The sequence below is a fragment of the Phalangium opilio genome, unplaced genomic scaffold, assembly GCF_054372755.1.
Source record: "Phalangium opilio isolate 3A_F unplaced genomic scaffold, DU_Popi_V2 ptg000003l_1, whole genome shotgun sequence".
Lineage (NCBI taxonomy): Eukaryota > Metazoa > Arthropoda > Arachnida > Opiliones > Phalangiidae > Phalangium > Phalangium opilio.
The window spans coordinates 6,479,916-6,499,039 of NW_028324145.1; the positions used below are offsets into that span (position 1 = coordinate 6,479,916).

At 37.8% G+C, this 19,124-nt stretch overlaps 1 protein-coding gene and 1 long non-coding RNA gene across 3 annotated transcripts in view; one reads left to right on the forward strand and one right to left on the reverse strand.

Moving 5' to 3' along the window:
• bma (SCY1-like protein bma) overlaps positions 1-19,124 on the forward strand; it is a 150,479-nt gene that overhangs the window by 101,535 nt on the left and 29,820 nt on the right. The gene's annotated exons all lie outside the window — the stretch shown is intronic.
• LOC149717379 (uncharacterized) lies at positions 13,692-14,394 on the reverse strand. Its single transcript, XR_016365590.1, has 2 exons — positions 14,265-14,394; positions 13,692-14,197 (listed from the first exon to the last, which is right to left on the reverse strand). It is a non-coding gene; the product is annotated as an uncharacterized LOC149717379 (long non-coding RNA).

Sequence of the window (19,124 nt, forward strand, 5' to 3'; positions counted from 1 at the left end):
TTCGTTTTATAATTTAAGAGATTTTTAAAATGGGATAATTTTCAACGAGACTCGTTTTTAGAAATTTTATTTTTTTTATTTTTAACAAACCCTTTGAAATTTGAACAACGATAGTCCTTCTAGAAAACTTGAAGGAAAGAGAAGACGTCCTAGATACGTTTTCTCCTTATATTCGAAAGGGCAATTAATATAATGAATACTTTATGTCAATATTAAAGCAGATAATTATTGGCTTATTCCATTTACCCGCTCTGAGATCGCTGTTAATTTGCTCTTACGTTATAAAATTTAATAGAGGGTACCAAGATTTTTCACAGATTGATCTGGAAATAAAATACATGAAACATTTCAGAGTGCCCCAGAGCGTAGCTGGAACTTTTCAGAGCGTCCCAGAACAGTAAATGGAACTCTCTATTACAGATGTTAACGTAGGGTTAGGGTTAGGCCCAGGGCCGAAATAAGCGCAGGACACTGGACAATAACATTTTAAAGTGTCCCATAACATTTTTAAAAACTGAGGGGTCACTGGACACTTTCACCAGTAAATTCCCAAAGTTTTGATAGCTTGACCATGATCACGCGACACTATTTTTTCAAACTCTAGTGGACAATGTTCCATAAGAAAATTTTCTTATTTCCGGCCCTGGTTAGGCCTATATGTGAAGCAGACGAATTTGCGTAAACGATTCTTAATTAAATTTTACAACTTAATTGCTCAAATCTTCTTTAATATTGGATACCTGGTTCCAAATTCATTATTTTACACGCTCTCTCAAATAAAAAGAAAATACTTCTGGGGTGATATAATATTCTTTTAAGGAACTTCTTTACTTATGACCTAAATTAATATTTAATATATTAAAATTTAGAGTTTTCAGACTAGGAGGATTAATACCTTTTACACCATGGAGGCCAGCCTACCTGGCACTGCACTTTGTCCGCCAAGTAGCCTGGTCTCCTTGTATAAATGGTTTCAATCCCCCATTCTGTGGTAAAATATGTATAACCACAAAACCAAATTTATTAACATCGTCCTTCCATGTGGGCTAAGCTAATTTTTCTTTTTAAATTGATAATACTTCCTCAAAACTAAACCATGCATCCTCGCAATTTATTAAAAAGGGCAGGGATTAGGCTTAGGCTCATTTTATATTAATTACTCGAATTCCCAATTTCTTTTAACCAGAAAAAAAAAGGCTTAAAAGTTTTTGGAAAAATTGTTAGCTTCAGTAGAAAAAAAATTACTGAGCGTCTCATTGACTCGACGCTAGTCTTAAAAACAAAAGTTAAAAATGCCGCAATATTTGTTTAACGTTCACCATGCATGAACTATATTCGCGTATCGATTTGTTTTTAGAGAGGGAGGAAATTTTCTATTTTTACGCCATTTTAGGCCTTAAAATTATGACTCAAAAATCTGTCGTCGTGTATACAATAATGTAAGTGTATTATTTTTAATCTCCACGGACCACGCCCCCTTTTTTTCCATGTTAGGATACTCTAAAAAGGCGCGCTATATGTAAATGTATTAGGGTTGAAACATCTGGAAGGAGTATCACTAGCCTCTCATAGAATAATTATAATTTTTATAGTGATGTTTTTACTGCAAATACTTTGTATTTTCAAGAGACAAAGGCTAAGTTAGAAATATTTAGAAAAATAGATCCCTTTTGAAAAGGGGGAGTAGTTTCGTCTGCTTCATATACGGAACATCCGGTATGGCATCCAAAGGCGTTATATATAGGGCTTCAAAGTTACCAGTCCTGCAACGAAAGTCCTTGGTGTTTGGAACCAAATACAGTATGTTTTTTCTGAAGAAAACCAAGTCGTCAAATAACAGACTCAATATTTTTTCCCGAGTTTAGATAGGGTTTAGACCCCTATTGACTTTATATGCTAACATCAACACACTCTAGACGCGAGAAAATCTTTGCATGTGCTTTACAAGTTTCATTTTCAATTAGGCTTAACGCCTAAAAATTTAAATTAATCTAAATTACATTTAGGCTGTATGGTACAGGTATTTAAGGAGTATACACATTTTTGATTAGTTGCAACTTAGACGTTCTTTACTTTAATTTCGCAATTACATTTATTTCTTAAGACTAATTTTAAAAAATTAAAATTGAAAAGAAACCTACCTGACTCCAAAGGTTATTATAGAAGATGTCTTTTGTCTAGAGCACTAGACATTTGCGTGCTAGTTTCTTGAACGTGCCAAGAACACTAGATTAATATGGGTTAGTGTTTGGTTTCCTCAAAATATATAAAACAAAGTAAAATTGACTTACTCCCTTTTTTCACTCAAATTCTTATGATAAATTCCTTATCCTTTAACGCCTTTGAAAACGAAATATTCCGTGTTTCAAACTCATCAGGCCATTGAAGAATAGTTATAGATACACTACCACAAACCTTCGTGACGTCTTTTCACGTCATACGAAACGCTCTCCTCGATCTTAATATGTATTAAGTTTGCCACTAACTTAAGCCTAACATATTCCGGAAATTAAAATTTTGAGCCTGGGTTCGTAATATAATATACCTTTTAACGGAAAACCTTCATCCTTTTAAACGCTTTTGAGATAGTTAGATAGTCCTATTTCTACCCTCTTCTAGAAGGACACGCACGGGTAGGGGACGAAGTAGGTAAAGATTAAAACCTTCCTTATTTGAAACAAAGATGCTCTTTAAGCCTTGGCTAAAGATATTCTGAAATAGGCTTAGGAGATGATGCACTCCACGCTTCTAGTGTTTTCCAATTTTATATTCCTATTAGGTAGGTACGAAAGGAATTGTGGGGGGAAAAGGGTTAGCCGGGCCTAAATTGCATCTCGAACTTCTGTTACTCCTTTTAGTTCAACCTCCCGCCAAACACTCTCGTAATGTAATTAATATTCGCGAATTTTCAAGCGGCAAATTTTCCATCCTGAAAGTACAGACCCCTAAAGCTTCGTTACGTACTGAAGACTCCGTATGAAATGAACTTTACGGAGTAAATTAGTTTTCTCTCATCTCTTTCACTCCGGAAACTTTTGACGATTCACAGATGCACGCTTAATTTCCACTTGGCTGATTTACTACTTATATAAATAGGCAACCATGTTCCCATCCCCCCTTGCAGGCACTCTCTATAGTTAATTATTTTGAATAAATTATCATTTTCCTTTCAAATATTTAAACTGATACACTTTTCCCAAAATCCACTTTAATCTTTAATTAACCGAGAAATCTTACATATTTAAATATTTGGAAAAGGTGCGTGCGTCTATATGTGTTTCTGAAATTAGAAGGAAAGTTGTTTCAAGATATCTTAAGCCTAACCGTTTCAAACCGTGCTATATAGGAAACGTTTTATTTTTATTTTTTGGAGGGAAGGAGTTTCGCGCGTTACTGCTGCTCCAGGGTCGTTTACTTTTCTTAATAACTAGAGACATTTCTCGCCGCAAAAACCCCTTTCTCATAGACCAGCCATGTTGAATAAGGACAATTTACGTGATGCAAAGTAGAAAGTAGGCCTTGGTACAATCTGTCAACGATTGGTGGGTTCGTACCTGTAGAGGTTTGAGATGAGGGTCGTTTGCTTCTCATTTTACATAGCGTTTACGGCCAAAGCAAGAAGTGATATCTAGTCTATTAGGGAGAAAGTATAAGATGGCTAAGTATTCGCGCGCCATAGTCCCAGTCCCCCTTTCAAATACAAGGGGGGACGTAAAAAGAGGCCGGGCTATTTCGCCTCTCCTCAGTCGGAAAATAAATAATTTTCGTCATTTGCGTCGCGCTGACGTGAGTTTTCAAGAACCAATGAGATGCTGGTTGTAATTTAGAGGGGGGGATTAACTCCGGACATATCGTTTGGACTGGAGATAAAGCTGGAAATGTGGCGAATTTATACCTTCTCCCTAATAAACTAGATATCACTTCTTGGTTTAAGTCTGATACTTCTATAGGGAGCTACCAGAGAGGTGTGGCTTAAAATGGCTCATCCCCTACCACCAAAATGGCGGCAGACTTCACAGAGTGGCAGACTATTGGGGTAAGGCTCCTGATTGGCTAAGTGAGGGTCTGACGCTTAGTAGGGGAGATTTTCACCCCTTTGCTCACACCCAATACGTTCTGTTTTTATCTTTGAACTTATGGTATAAGATTGTATGTCCTTATGCAATATTATTCGTCTAAGCCTCGGTCATATGCCTTGCAAGGTTTCACTTGTAATTAATTCCTAGTCTTTAATCCCGAGCAAATGCGCGTGTTGCGAGGAAAGAGGTAAGGAACCCCCTCTAGGGAAGCTTTTTTTGCTTAATATCGACGCAACAGTTCTAGGCCTGGTTAGGTAATATAAAAAAAAAGAACCACGGATTCTTTCTCTGATATAAGATAAAAAAATACCAAAGAAAAATGCTATAGTTCCTTTTTTGTAAGGGTCATTTTTTCCGCGTTATGCAATGCCTGTTTGCTTTTTTTTAAGACGCTGTGCTACAGATATAATGTTGGTTTGCTATAGTTCTCTCCTCAACTTGTTGCCCAGGGTTTTTATTTTTACCAACACAAATCTTCAGTTAGTATAAGAGAAACTTTCATTCATTATTAATTACATGGCTTTCGGGTAAAGTAAAGGTAGCTATCGTATAAATTCAAATATTTGTTAAGCCTTGTTTTAATCTTTTTTTTTTCTTTTGCAATTTCGCTCACTCTAAATCCTTATATATCTGTTTGTGTAATAAACTCGCTCATAGACTGATCTCTCTATCGACGGAATTTCAGTAGTAGATGCTTAGTAAGGAAGTTTTTAAATACCAGGACATTTTGTAAAATGGAGGCAGATAAGCTACTGAAACCAGAAGGGGATGATAGAAGATGGATGACACTCTGTTTCCTCTTAATACTGTAGTTATGTAACGTGATTCTTTCCAGGCTCATGCATCTTTTTGTTTGCTCTCCTGTATGCTCATCTAACTTCAGATGGGCATTGCACCGTGCAGGGTGAATTCTACAACTGTTTGGTACTAAAGCCTCAGTAATCAACCTACAAACCTTGATTGTTTTGACGTGGGACAAAAACCCACAAGCGCATGCGCCTTGGAAAATAGTTTAGCGCTAATATAGTAATGATGAGGGAACTATTTATCGCGTATGTGATTCGGTCTAGTAACCTACCTCAAAATGTAAAATGATGTTGGGAAGAATCATGTTACAATTACCCCGCTTTGTGGTACACTTCTCTCGAAGAGAACTTAACTTGTGCTAAAACTTACAGACGCGAAAACTGCAGAAAATATGTTTGTACTATTTATTACGTTTGTTTGTTTACACAGTACAGCAATTAACTTATTTGACTTTGAGATGTTTACAGTTGCATTATTTAACGGTTTGTTGAAGCTATAGCCACATGATTTACATAGTATGAGGCACATTGTCTAGCGTGGCAACTCCCCTTTAAATATGTTAGACATTTCGTAAATATTAACTTTGTATTTACTATCCTGTACTGTCTACCAGAATTATTTACACGTACAGTCAAGAATACCTTCATTTGTTGTTAGCGTAACTATAAGTATGTTATTTTATTTAGTGTAAGTAAAAGTAAAGGCAAAGGAAACTAATACATTGATGATCATAAGCCTTGGTTTCAATTTTGAATACTGCTTTAACATCCCTTCTGAACGCTGTGTATGTATTCGTAATCGTGTTTAAACTTTCGAGTCAGAGAATCAATATATCTTTAAAATGAAACCTAGTAACAACTTATAATTGCGTCTCGATGGAGTAAACGTCTTGTAAAATTACTAATTGACAAACTTAGCGTCAAGTTTCTGCCTTTCTGTTGGCGTCTTAAATTTCAAATTTCATTGCAGCCATAAAATGATCGATCTGCTTGCGTAGGGATTCGCGGAAGCTCGAAGCCGAGAATACGTCTTTCATTTCATTAATTTAGATCAAAGTAAGCGTAATATCTTTACGATTTGACGTGTAACTCTCGTGAATGACTTGAACTTAAATATATTTATCGTTAAAATATAACAGTAACAGGTTAGTTTTCAATAAATTACTGATGTCCTTTCAAATTTAATATGCGCATTAATGTGACGCGGGGAATCTAGCTTCCTCTCCTTTCCCGAGATATCTTCCTCTATTTAATGTTGATTTATGATGAGAGTTTTCTCATTAATCTTTGAAACCGTCCCCCCCCCTCCTCCTAAACCTTTCCCTTTCCTTTTTCCTTACAATGATTAAAGAAGTACTCAAGGAGATGTGACCAAATTCTAGTTAAATATATGGTTCAATAACTGACTGTCTTGTACTCGATTCATTTTGGCCATGGACCGTTTGGTTATAGTTTGTAACCGTTTCCCATGCAGCTCCCTTCGCGTCGTCTCCTTCAGAGCAATTTTTGTACATTAGGTAGGAAATACTAAGGTATCACGTGTCAGGGGGTGGTTAAAAACTCCACAGATTGTCAGGGTCAGGAGGTGGTGGTAAAAGAACCTTCCAGCGATTGTCAGGGTCAGGAGGTGGTGGTAAAAGAACCTTCCAGCGATTGTCAGGGTCAGGAGGTGGTGGTAAAAGAACCTTCCAGCGATTGTCAGGGTCAGGAGGTGGTGGTAAAAGAACCTTCCAGCGATTGTCAGGGTCAGGAGGTGGTGGTAAAAGAACCTTCAAGCGATTGTCAGGGTCAGGAGGTGGTGGTAAAAGAACCTTCCAGCGATTGTCAGGGTCAGGAGGTGGTGGTAAAAGAACCTTCTACAGATTTCAGGGGACAACCTTAAATCCTTACTTATTGCCTCTAAGCATCCCTCGCTTCCCTTGTATAAGATTCCCGAATAATTCTTAACGGTAATTGAAACTTCTACCGCAGAGGCGTATCCCTTCAGTGTCCTCAAACCCTGTGGTGCACGAGCTTTACCTTACCAGTTACCACAAGCACGAGATTAATATTTTTCCGGGACAGGAAGAAAGTTTTTGGCGGGAAAAAAAGCCCAGATTCACTAGGCCTATTTAGGGACAAAGATTTTTTCTCTACGCGTCGTGTCCTGATTGTAAAGACTCTCTCGGGCCTTGTCCTTCCTTCCTAAGATGATGATAAAGTTTTGAAATGGGATGGGAGAGAAACAGGAAGGGACAGACACAAGAAGAAGAAAAAATGGATTTCTATATGGTCGGTTGATTTTCCTTACAAACAAAAGAAATGATTTTGGATTAAGGAGTGACGTTTCTCTATTTTTCTTCTCTTTCTGTATATAGTTGTCTCAAAAAGTGATATCTAGTTTACTAGGGAGAAGGTGTAAGATGCCTAAGCATATGCGCGCCATAGTCCCAGTCCCCCCTTTCAAAATATAAGTCGGAAAATACATGATTCAAGAACCAATGAGATGCTGGTTGTAATTTAGAGGCGAGGATTAACTCCGGACGTTTGAACTGGAGATGAAGCTAGAAATGTGGCGAATTTATACCTTCTCCCTAGTAAACTAGATATCCCTTCTTGGTTGTCTCTTTCAAAATTGAAATATGATAGGGAGGTGTATATAGGATGGTTGTATTAGGATAATGGAACGGTTTACAGCAGGGGTTACTGGGTGACGTGATTTTGAGAAATTGTTTAGATTGGCATGCATCGTACAGGGTGTTTGATACGAATTCTATGGGGATCAGAACACAAAATCTTATTTGGCTAAACTAAGCCTTGGACTGTCAAAAGCAATATTAGGAGGTGGTTGTTTTCACGATGCAAGCTTGTCAAATTGTGGTGTACTTTATGGAATTGAGAACAGTTATATAGGAAAATTTACAAGAATTTCTAAAAACAAATAGATGATTGGTAAAATCTTTCAAAGTCAACTTTTACTGATTTGTACTTTCGGAAGATGCCAATCTTGTTTCCGGAAATTGACGTACGCCTTTCTAACTGTGATTTCATTGATTGATAGCAACGCGAGGTCGGGTACGCGCAAGGTTCAACATGCAGCGAGATAAAATCTCTTCCCAAAAAATTCGCCAAGATACCTTGAGAAAATGGCTACACAATAACTCCTAGTAGATGTATGCATTCCTGCTAAAAATATTACCATCTATTCTAAAATTTTTTATTATGTTATCTGTCCTCCTTTATTTAATAACCGCGCAGAATTTCACTTGCGAATGAGAGACTCAGTCTGAGAGAGTCTCAGTTGATTAAATTTAATATCTCTTGCAATAAACGAAATGATCCTAGGAAACTACGAACATGAAACAGGCGTTGTATTCGCATTTCGCACTTTTTAGTGGCAACAGGTTGAGGGCTAGACTGTCGTGAGTTAGCTTTAGGGTTGTGGTTGTGTTTCCAAGTTTCTCCTGTTAAAAATTTTTTTTGCACGGCGCGTGACTAATCTTGCGTAGGTGATGAGTCTCTGAATACGAACCGAGTCTATTCAACGACAAGACGCTGCACGCACGGAAATTTGTACCCCTCTTTTTCCTGGTTTTTCCCCTTTGCCTTAATAGATACGTAAATATGCATGGGGACATGTTAGCTTCCTTACCTTGGAATTTAGCTATATCAGGGATAGATTTGATTTTAGAACTAGGAATGGAGAACAGAGTAATGTGGGCGCGCGTCAAAGTCCCGGACCCTCCTTCCACGGGACGGGGGGTATAAAAGAAGAGGCGGGTCATAACAACAGAGGTTAATAGGAATTACGTATTTTTCGCCGTCCCCGTCAGCAACGTCATCAAAACGTAGTTTAAGTGGGCCAAAAAGATAATTTAAAACTTTCCTTACGTTTTGGAGGGAGGGGCTCTATACTGGACTATGAGTCGGACTGAAGTAAATACTAATCGTTCTCCATTCCTACTTTTAAAATTAAATCTATCCCTGGCTATATCGAGCAAAGGTTTCCGACGTTGTCCGTGTGTAATTGATATCTATACAGGGTGTTTCTTAGACATCTGTAAAAATGTAAGGGTAATATTCTATGGACGATTTTGAGTCGAACTTCTATGATATTTTGCCCTAGGAGACACCGTTTTTAAGTTTGGAGTTTCTTTACGAATGACCCCTTAATTAAATTATAGTCTGTCAAACGAAAGAAGAGCCCTGAGAAATTTGTCCAAATTGGTGTCGCCACCATCGACCCCATAGTACTTTATAAACTTGTTTTGTTTTGTCAATAGTCGGCTGTAATATAGTCTGCTATAAACAGATAGGCTTAATCGCAATAGAACCAATAAATTTTGCTATATATATTTAATATGTTTATGTTTCGTGATTTTTTACGATAATCGAGTATTAAAGAATAAAAAACAAAATTAACGACAAGACACCAGTTTTACCTTTGTTGAACTAGCATTGCAATATATTTTAATGACATAAGTTAAAGTACTTGTCCATAAGTAGTTCAGCATCAAAGTGTCTTCAGTCCACGTCTTCATCAGAGTCTTCGCTGTCTTCTTGCATATTAATTTTGAGAGGTTCAATTGTGGTTTCGATGATGGAATCTTTTTCCCAATACTCATGCATTATATTCTCGACGTGAACTTTATGAAATAATAAAGCGTCACAAGTCCAGAACCCTGAAGTACGAAATTGACGAGGTTGCTAAAAGTAGAGGTCACACGGTAGTGAGGATTCCACCGTACCATTGCCAATTTAACCCGATTGAACTAATATGGGCACAAGTGAAGAACGACGTTGAGAAGCAGAATTCTGGTTTCAAACTCTCGACGGTCAAAGATGCATATTGAGGGCCATTGAACGTGTGACACCAGAGAATTGGCGTAAGGCAATAGAGCACGTCGAGAATATAATGCATGAGTATTGGGAAAAAGATCCCATCATCGAAACCACAATTGAACCTCTCAAAATTAATATGCAAGAAGACAGCGAAGACTCTGATGAAGACGTGGACTGAAGACGCTTTGATGCTGAACTACTTATGGACAAGTACTTTAACTTATGTCATTAAAATATATTGCAATGCTAGTTCAACGAAGGTAAAACTGGTGTCTTGTCGTTAATTTTGTTTTATATTCTTTAATACTCGATGATCGTAAAAAACCATGAAACATAAACATATTAAATATATATTGCAAAATGTATTGGTTCTATTGCGATTAAGCCTATCTGTTTATAGCAGACTATATTACAGCCGACTATTGACAAGACAAAACAAGTTGATAAAGTACTATGGGGTCGATGGTGGCGACACCAATTTGGACAAATTTCTCAGGGCTCTTCTTTCGTTTGACACACTATAGAAACCATTGTCTTTCAGTTTCTTAATTAAATCTAAGGGATAATCCGTAAAATACTCCAATCTTAACTTGAAAACTGTGTCCATTAGGGGAAAATGTCATGGAAATAGAAGTTCCATTTTCGTCTCGAAATCGCCCAAATAACACTACCCCTTAATTCTAAAACGCCCTCTATGTATAAACGGTTTGGTGTGACTTTGATGGTTAGTCACTAATGACTTAGAAATATGAAAGCATTCATTACAGGGGAATTTCTTTCTATAACTAAGGATACGTTCACACGCACCTGAGAGAAGCCAGAATAAATTAAGGGGGCTTGTTTGGAATAGGAAAAAGGAACTTGGAACCAAGTAGAAAAGGAAGTTAGAGTCTCCCCACTCTTTTCCTGATTATATTTCATTTGACGCTAGATGAATTCCACATGTTCTATTGCCTATCCTCCCCTTCACCTTCTTTCCTTAACTCTTCGCTAAGCCTAAACCTAGAACGAAAAAGATTATAATCGATGAAATCGATAAAAATGTTTCCTGGCGTGAAAAACGACGTCCAACAGAGACAAAGGCTACACTTAAATTTTTTCAGAGGAAAACAGTCGTAATCATCTTTTTCAATAAAAAATGTCGTAAGGGAGGACAGGGACAGGGACCGTGAGAAAATCATAAGGTATAGGGACTTGGGAGTACTACGTCATGCAACGTCACGCTACCTTCCACTGGTGCTAGAAAGTATCGCAGGAGGAGGAGCTTATATAACTTTCATACCATAATGATGCTGGGGGCGGAGTTAAGCCCGAATTGCCAAGTCGCTATTAAAGTGACTGCAACGATGGCATCGGCGGATGGGTGTTAATTAATTTAAACACGTCACAGGCACCACGTGACGCCAACATACAAAGGCTCTACACGGAGTGGGACTGGACACCCAGTACTGGTTTTTGGCCAGATTGCAGCGCCATTTCCCCGAAGTGCTAGTTTTTGAAATAAGTCGAACTAATTTAATTTTCTGTAAAGCACGCCTCCCTCGGTCATGTGTCTGTGACGCATTTCAAATAACTTTTACCAACCCGCTGATGCCTTTACAGACTCCCTTTACTGATGTCCATTGACCCCGTAGATTCGTTAGTTCAGTCTCACTGAACCCAACATTGTAATCACCCTTCTTCAAAATTTTAAATTTTCGTTAATATAGGGGAAACAGCAAAAGGGCTGGTCTTGAAAAAGGCTCCTCCTTTTTATATCTACATGGTTGGGGATTTTGTTCAGTGGATACCTAGTGGGGGAGTATAGCTGATTGGGTAACCACGGGTATGACGTTAGGTAGGAGGGCTTCCTCCTGTACTGTGACGTCAGTGCCTAGATAAAACGTCACAAGATTTGGCAGTGGGTGGCCATGTTTGGCTCCTCTTAGGTTCTATGGGCAAATAGCGTGGGAGACGTTACACTAAGGTTTCTGAAATAGCTCTATTTGACCAGATCCAACTTCTCCGGGTCTCTCTCGGTTTGTAACCAGATATTGAGGGAGATAAAACACTTTTGCAATCAATATCACTCCCCCAAAAATGAGGGGATGGAAAAAATTATCCGGGGGTTTGTAAATAAGTGTCTCGACTTACGTACGTACGTACGTTGCGACGACCCAAGAATAGCGAGAACCAGCCACGAATACGCATTATTAATCATCAGAACGATGAGTCGATGACAATGTTCTTCTTTTTTTTTATTCCCTCCCCAAGCCCCCGATCCCGACATAATCCTTAATACGCTTGGAAACGTTCCATTGACGTCATAGCTCCGAACCACCTTTCCCCAATAAACTTTGCATTGGGAAATTACCTTAGTTCTTCCTTCCTTTCGAAAAAGATGGAATAATCTTACCTTTATCCGAAAGCGAATGAAACCCTTATTGATAAATCTTGACATCATTTCTTATGTTTCTTACCAGGAATACATACAGTTAATTGGAATTATTGCGCCCCCATATGACCCATGTTAATTTCTATGAATTCGGGTTTAGTGGGCCGGGCTTGAGAAGTTGGTTGGTTGGTAGCAACGCAGGTCTGGCGCGCGCAGGCAAAATTCGTCACACATTATGATTTAGTCTAGCTCTTCCCTTAAAATCCCACTAGATACGTTGAGAAAATGGCACGTACACAATGATTCCTATTGGCTGTATGTATTCTTGTTCTTACCAAGGTTTGTGTAGAGATTTCTGAAAGTCACCCAGGCTACGACTTTCTTGACATCTTCCTTTAACAAAGAAGTGTACTTTTTAAGACATCAAGATGTGTTTAAAACTCCTTAAAAAGTTGTTTGTCAAACATGTTTTACGATAAAAAGTACTCAGTCACAAAATACCCCACTTTTTAATAGTCTCTTTTTAAAAGTCGGGGGTCAAAATAGAGCCTGATCCTTGACCACCTTGTTGTTTTAAGACGGGTCATTGATTGACATGTGGACAAAAAAGACGTTAGATCATGTGGTTTCAAACAATACGGACTAAATTTGGTGGACTAGTGTAACTTTGAAGCCCTAGTGTGTAACATCTTTGGTCGAGGGCTTTAGGCGGAGCCTATGAATTTTCGTATAATATGTGTTTAATCATAAGTTCATTAGATATGTTCCATAAGATTGTCACTGGTTACTGAGAGGTTTTTATAAGTGACGTAGTCATAGATTCTCGTAAAGCATAGGTAGTGTCATATTTATGGAACATATCTTAAACTTATGGTTAAATATTTTTCTGAATCCCTGTTTTGAGCTACTTTTGAAACACAGAGAGGTTGGTTTTTGTTGTTTTTTCCTGCGTGCATTAGCTAGTATATGAAAATCGTAGTCTTGAAACACAAACCATGCTCTTACTAAATTAATTTCGTACTCGATATTTAATCCTGATATTTATTTGTGGCAAGAAGCGATATAGTTTACTAGGGAGAAGGTATAAATTCGCCACATTTCCAGCTTTATCTCCAGTCCAAACGTAGGTCCGGAGTTAATCCCCGCCTCTAAATTACAACCAGCATCTCATTGGTTCTTGAAAACTCACGTCAGCGCGACGCGAATGACGAAAATTACGTATTTTCCGACTGAGGACTGAGGCGAAATAGCCCGGCCTCCTTTTACGTCCTCCTTATAATTTGAAAGGGGGACTAGGACTATGGCGCGCGAATACTTAGGCATCTTACACCTTCCCCCTAGTAAACTAGATATCGCTTCTTGTTTGGGTTGGGGCATGGTGGTCAATCTCATAGGTTTTACTCCCTTTAGCAATCGGAATTTATGCATGTATGAAGCTATCTTGGGCGTTTCTTGATTTATTTGGTTAAGTATATATTCAATATACCTTAAAGTACCTCTAGAATCCCGGGATTCCTCGAGGAATGCGGAATAGATTTTATCTCTCGTGATCCCAAAGTGCTTTGGAAGGTTTCTTAGTGTTCTGTGGAAATTAATAGTAATGCATTCTATCAGAAGAAAATAGGGGAAGTGGGTAGCCGTAGCCTTGAGCCATACAAGTCGTCCAGTGATTCTCACTTACAATGGTCGATTCCCCTACCACCCTTAAAATTTGAATCTGGCCAATCGGCGCGAAGCATAAAATAGTACCAGATTTCATTGCGAACGCCACCATGTAGCGAACTGTGGAACTAACTTGTGTAGTCTGCTTATATTTCTGCTGTGCTTCAGAGTTAGGGTTACGTCAGGCAACGGGTTAATGCGGATATTGGTTTAATTAAGGACGAAAATTCGGTTATTTAATAAAATGAATGTCGTTAAGAGTACACAGTGTGATTTAACGTACAAGGAAACTACCGATAAGAAAACTCAGGCTGTGTTGAAAGGAAAAGTAAGATCTACCCAAACCAATCCTCATGTTAAAAATCAAACTACAACAACTTGGATACAACTTTATTACTTTGAACTCTTCCCTATCACAGTTTAAAACTTCGGACAAGTTAATTTTTTCCCTGGAACTTAGAAATACAATTGTATTTAAAAATAAAGACATATTTTAAAATAAGTTATGAATTTAGAATTTACCACTCGATTCCAGCCTCTGCCATTCTGCCTGAGTGCCTCACTGCCTCTAGCAGACGCCTCTAGTCAGTTGAAAGGCGTAGGACCGTACTGTCCACAGAAACACGTCATTCGTGTGTTAATGCGCGTAAAAATCCTATCTCTCTTCACCCCCACGGGGAGGGAAATGGCGCGAAAAATCCGTAAACGGGACGCCTCGCGAAGTTGCCCAAGCTACCCACTTCCCCTATTTTCTTCTGATTCTATCCTTCTCTATACGTGATCTTTTACGGAACAAAGTTCGTTTCGATTTGTGTGTTCAATTAGCGACTTGCCACTAGAAAAGTTAAGCCTTGGCTATATGCAATTATCGTTAAAAAAGATGAATTTCAATCGGTTCTTATCTCACCTTTGTTTGCATAAAAACACCAGATATTTGTGAGGCTATCCGCCATTTTATACCGTTACTAGAATAGGCCTATTTCTGTGCCAAGGCTTAGTGTGTTATAGAGCCGTCTGGTGGCTCTTTATTGGAATAAATTGTTCTTCAGTCTAATGCGTATTGATTACTTTAGGGCCAAAGTTTTTAATGGCCCTCGGGATTTTACACGGCTTGCACTGTACTGCTTCTACTCTACTGTCTCCTATTCTGTAGTTGCATTAAAGCTTTAGGCCTAACACGGCTCAGCTTATTATTAGAATGGGTGTGAGTAATTTTTAAAGTTGAAATAAGTTTTTGAAGTTATGAACTTTCGTTGGAAAATTAAATTTATTTCATCTATGGCCTAGTTTTAATACGAAAGTTTCGTGTTAATTAATCAAGTACCGTCTAAGCAACAAAATTTACCTTAGGCTTAGCAACAAAATGTACGTTAGGCTTAGCCTCAAAGTAGCTTAACCTCTATATATATATATTTAACCACAAAATATACATTTATTTTAACTACAAATACTGTTTGGATCTCTTTCTCAGTCTATTTGAGTGCTTTTCCCTGAATGTTTATGTACAACTTGGTAAACAGTCCTACAGGCGCTCGTTGAAAGTACATGGCTTAGTTTACCCCTACATGGTAGCTTTTCTACTACACTCTTTCAATTTCAAAATAGCTTCTAAAATCTGTAAGAAAAGATTAGTAACTTTGTGAAATATTGACTTCTTCTAAAGAATCCTTTATTATTATTATCATACACATTTTAGGCGGGAAAATGATGGCGTTATTTATAGATATACATTTTGGCGGGAAAGTGGATGCCCAATATTAAACTTTTTTTTATTCCCCTTTTTTTCGGTTTATCTAAACTTTTTCTCTGCACGTGATTTTTGGATCGCGAGTTTTTATTTTTTTTCCAACGTAGAAAAATAAACTTTACATAATACAGATAAGGCAGTTACTTAGATTGAGCGTCCATATTTCTATAGGAAACTAATATTGGATGCTGTATCTATTTCTATTTATTTTTTTCTGGCCAAAATTCTATCGAAAATATATTTATTATTAACGGTGTGTTGGGTTTTAGAGAAAATTATCTTTACATATAAAAAATATATAGATACAAAATAAAAATAAAATCATCGGGGCTTATTTTTAGATTGATTTGGTAATACCTCTCTTTTTATAGAATTTATTTGAATCGATATTTCAAAGTTATCGGTTGCGGTTTTAGAAGGAATGTAGCAAATTTCAATTTATAAAGTTTCCTGAATTTACTATGAAATTTATGTTGGAATTATGGATATATATACATGTTTTAGAAATTGATTTGTTGCTTCGTTATGCGCAGTCACAATTAGTTAATTTATGAGTATGATTAGCCAAACTGCATTGTTGATATCAGTGACAATAGGGGAAAGGTTCCTTAGAAGTGGTTTGGTTGATTTCTGCTCATGGTTGAGACGAAGGTGAACGATTATCTTATGTTTATGTTTAAATTTCAATTTGTTGCAACTATCAGTGACAAAGCCTGGATATTTTTGATAGTTAGGCCAGGGATGGTTAGGCTTATGTAGCTCACAAGTTAAGCTGAAAGAAATACGACAAATTATAACCTTTCTGCTCACACCTCATTTCCTGAAACAATTCATTAGTTTTAATGAAAAATAGCTTAATTTTTTTGGGAACGTTTTTGGCGGCGTTCACCTATAAAACGCATTAATCTTAGCTTCGCAGCGATTCGTTGAATCATTTTTCAGGATATCTGACGTTTGCCAAGCAGTATTTGGCATTGTTTTGAAAATAACTTGTTAACTAGGGAATAGCGATTATGCAGCGTCACGGGATGCAACAATTTAGTAAATTCTCGCATGAACATTTTAACCATCATCTTTCTTGAGAGATTAACGATTACCTTAAAGGGTTAGTAGAATATAATTGGTGACATTTGATGACACTTGTCTTATTTTTAAAGAGAAAAATACACCCTACCTCATTAAAATGAATTTAAAAAGTGTATGTTCAATTAAACTTGCCCTTAAAGATGGAACCTTGATTGGTATCTGTGCAACGAAGACGTTAGAAATAGCTTCAAACAATAATGATCAAATATGATGGACTGGTAACTGGCCCTATCTATGGTCTTTGCATCCACAAACCAATCAACGTTCCTCCTGAACCCTACATCAAGCAGACGATAGTTCCCTCTCCCCTTCAGGACCGGAAGTAAGAAAAGCATTTCATGGGACATGTGTCCAGTGACTCCCCTTTGACTGGAAAAGTTATAGGACATTGTCCACTGAACTGTGCAAAAATAGTCTCGCATCTTCATAGTCAAGCAATTAAAACTTCGGAAAAATTTATTGGTCAAGTGTCCAGTTAAAAAAAATATTGGACAATGTCCAGTAGACTGTGCAAAAGTATCTTCATAGTCAAGCTATTAAAACTTTGGAAAAATTTATTGGTCAAGTGTCCAGTGACCCCCTTAATTTAAAAACAAATTATGGGGCATTTTAAAAAAATTATTGGACAATGTCCAGTGTCCTGTGCTTTTTTCCGGCCCTTTAGGAGAGGGTCTAATAACAAAATTAACTTATTAGGATCAATTAAATCTAATTTTTAAGTATTTAAACAGACATAATATTACGGCAGTCCAAATTAAACTAACTATCCCTTTAACCTAGAGTTGGACACACTCTTCTGACAAATGACTTCATTCTCCTGAAAATAGGTACCAGATTTCGGGATGGGATGTGATGGGGTGGGCCAAGATCCCCGAGGGTTTCCTCGGTAGAGGGTAGAGTCTCCTAACTAATGTATTCCCGCTCAAGTTAATTACTAAGGGGGTGCACCAGTGCGTCCCGGAGCTGCCCTGAGCGAGGAAGAGGGGGGGGGGCGAGGAATTCGGTTCTCGCACCACTCTCTAATTTGCGGAAGATGAAAAATTAGTCATTTCCTGGACTCTTGCCTTTCTCACGTATACCCCGCTTTCTTTGACAAATCGATTAAACTTTGTTCAGTTTATGCTGATGAATACGGAGGAAGGCTAGGTTTTTCTTTACCTGATTTCGTATAGGCCAATCCGATTGAAAACTTAAGCGTGAACTCGCCCCGCTTTTCAAAGGCAAGGTTAAGGTACAGATGAAATGGTTTATATACAAAAATCCATATTTCGCGAATTTTTAATTAAAAGTAGGCCTAGATATTTTTATAGGTGAAAACAAACTTAGTAAAGTTAATTTTACGCTTTAATAATTTATTAAGACCGTATTAATTAACTTTAGAAATTAGATTTGATGTCTAACGTCTATTAAACAAGATGGCCCAAGGGCTGGGCCTTAATAGTAATTTTACACGGCTCACGTGACCCCCCGTATAGTTGACAACTAAAAACATTTCTGAAACACAATCGTGTATCCCTTTAATTTCTAATAACGTCACATTTCAAATAATATTAATGAAACTAAATTGTGCACCCCACTAAAGTATAATTTTTAAAAACCATACGAATCAAATAATGTATTTAAACAAAATCCTGGATCCCCTAAACCAGAAATCACTATGACCGTAAAGCGTCCCCTCTATTTTACGAAACCTAACCTAACCATCCAGCATAATCTCTGATGTATCACGCGCACAAAGTGCAGTAGTGCACGAAAATTATCATCTTGTTTCCCTTCACTCAAAAAAGCCCGCGAGATTTAAACTACCTTTCTTTCCTCTCTCTCCGAGCGGGATGCCCCCTCTCCCTCTTCCCCCTCTCACTAATATAGCAGGCAGGCAGTTCTCTCTCTACGCGGAGCTTCGTATCGCCACCGCGTACGCTAGCGATCTCTCTCTCTCATCGTAAGCGTACGTTTCGCGGACGCGACCGGTTTCCCTCTCTTATCGTAAGCGTTCGTTTCGCGGACGCGTCCGGCACAGGGACAGGGACAGGGACAGGGGTTTTGGTGCCGTTTCTTAAATTTTACCGTAATTAAAATTACGTGTAAAATTAAGTTTCTTAAATTTTACCGTAATTAAAATTACGTGTAAAATTAAAAAAGCCCTTCCATATTAGCAATATTTTTTTATTAGGCAAGACTTCAATCGTATTTCATTTTTTATATTATGAATAAGTGGTTTTAAAATTGAATATTTATTTATCACTTCAAAGACGAATACATATAGCCAATAGGAATCATTGTGTAACCAATAAGTGATATCTAGTTTATTAGGGAGAAGGTATAAGATGCCTAAGTATTCGCGCCATAGTCCCAGTCCCCCTTTCAAAATACAGGGGGGGGACGTAAAAGGAGGGCGGGCTATTTCGCCTCTCCTCAGTCGGAAAATATGTAATTTTCGTTATTTGCGCCGCGCTGACGTGAGTTTTCAAGGACCAATGAGATGCTGGTTGTAATTTAGAGGCGGGGATTAACTAAGGACCTACGTTTGGACTGGAGATAAAGCTGGA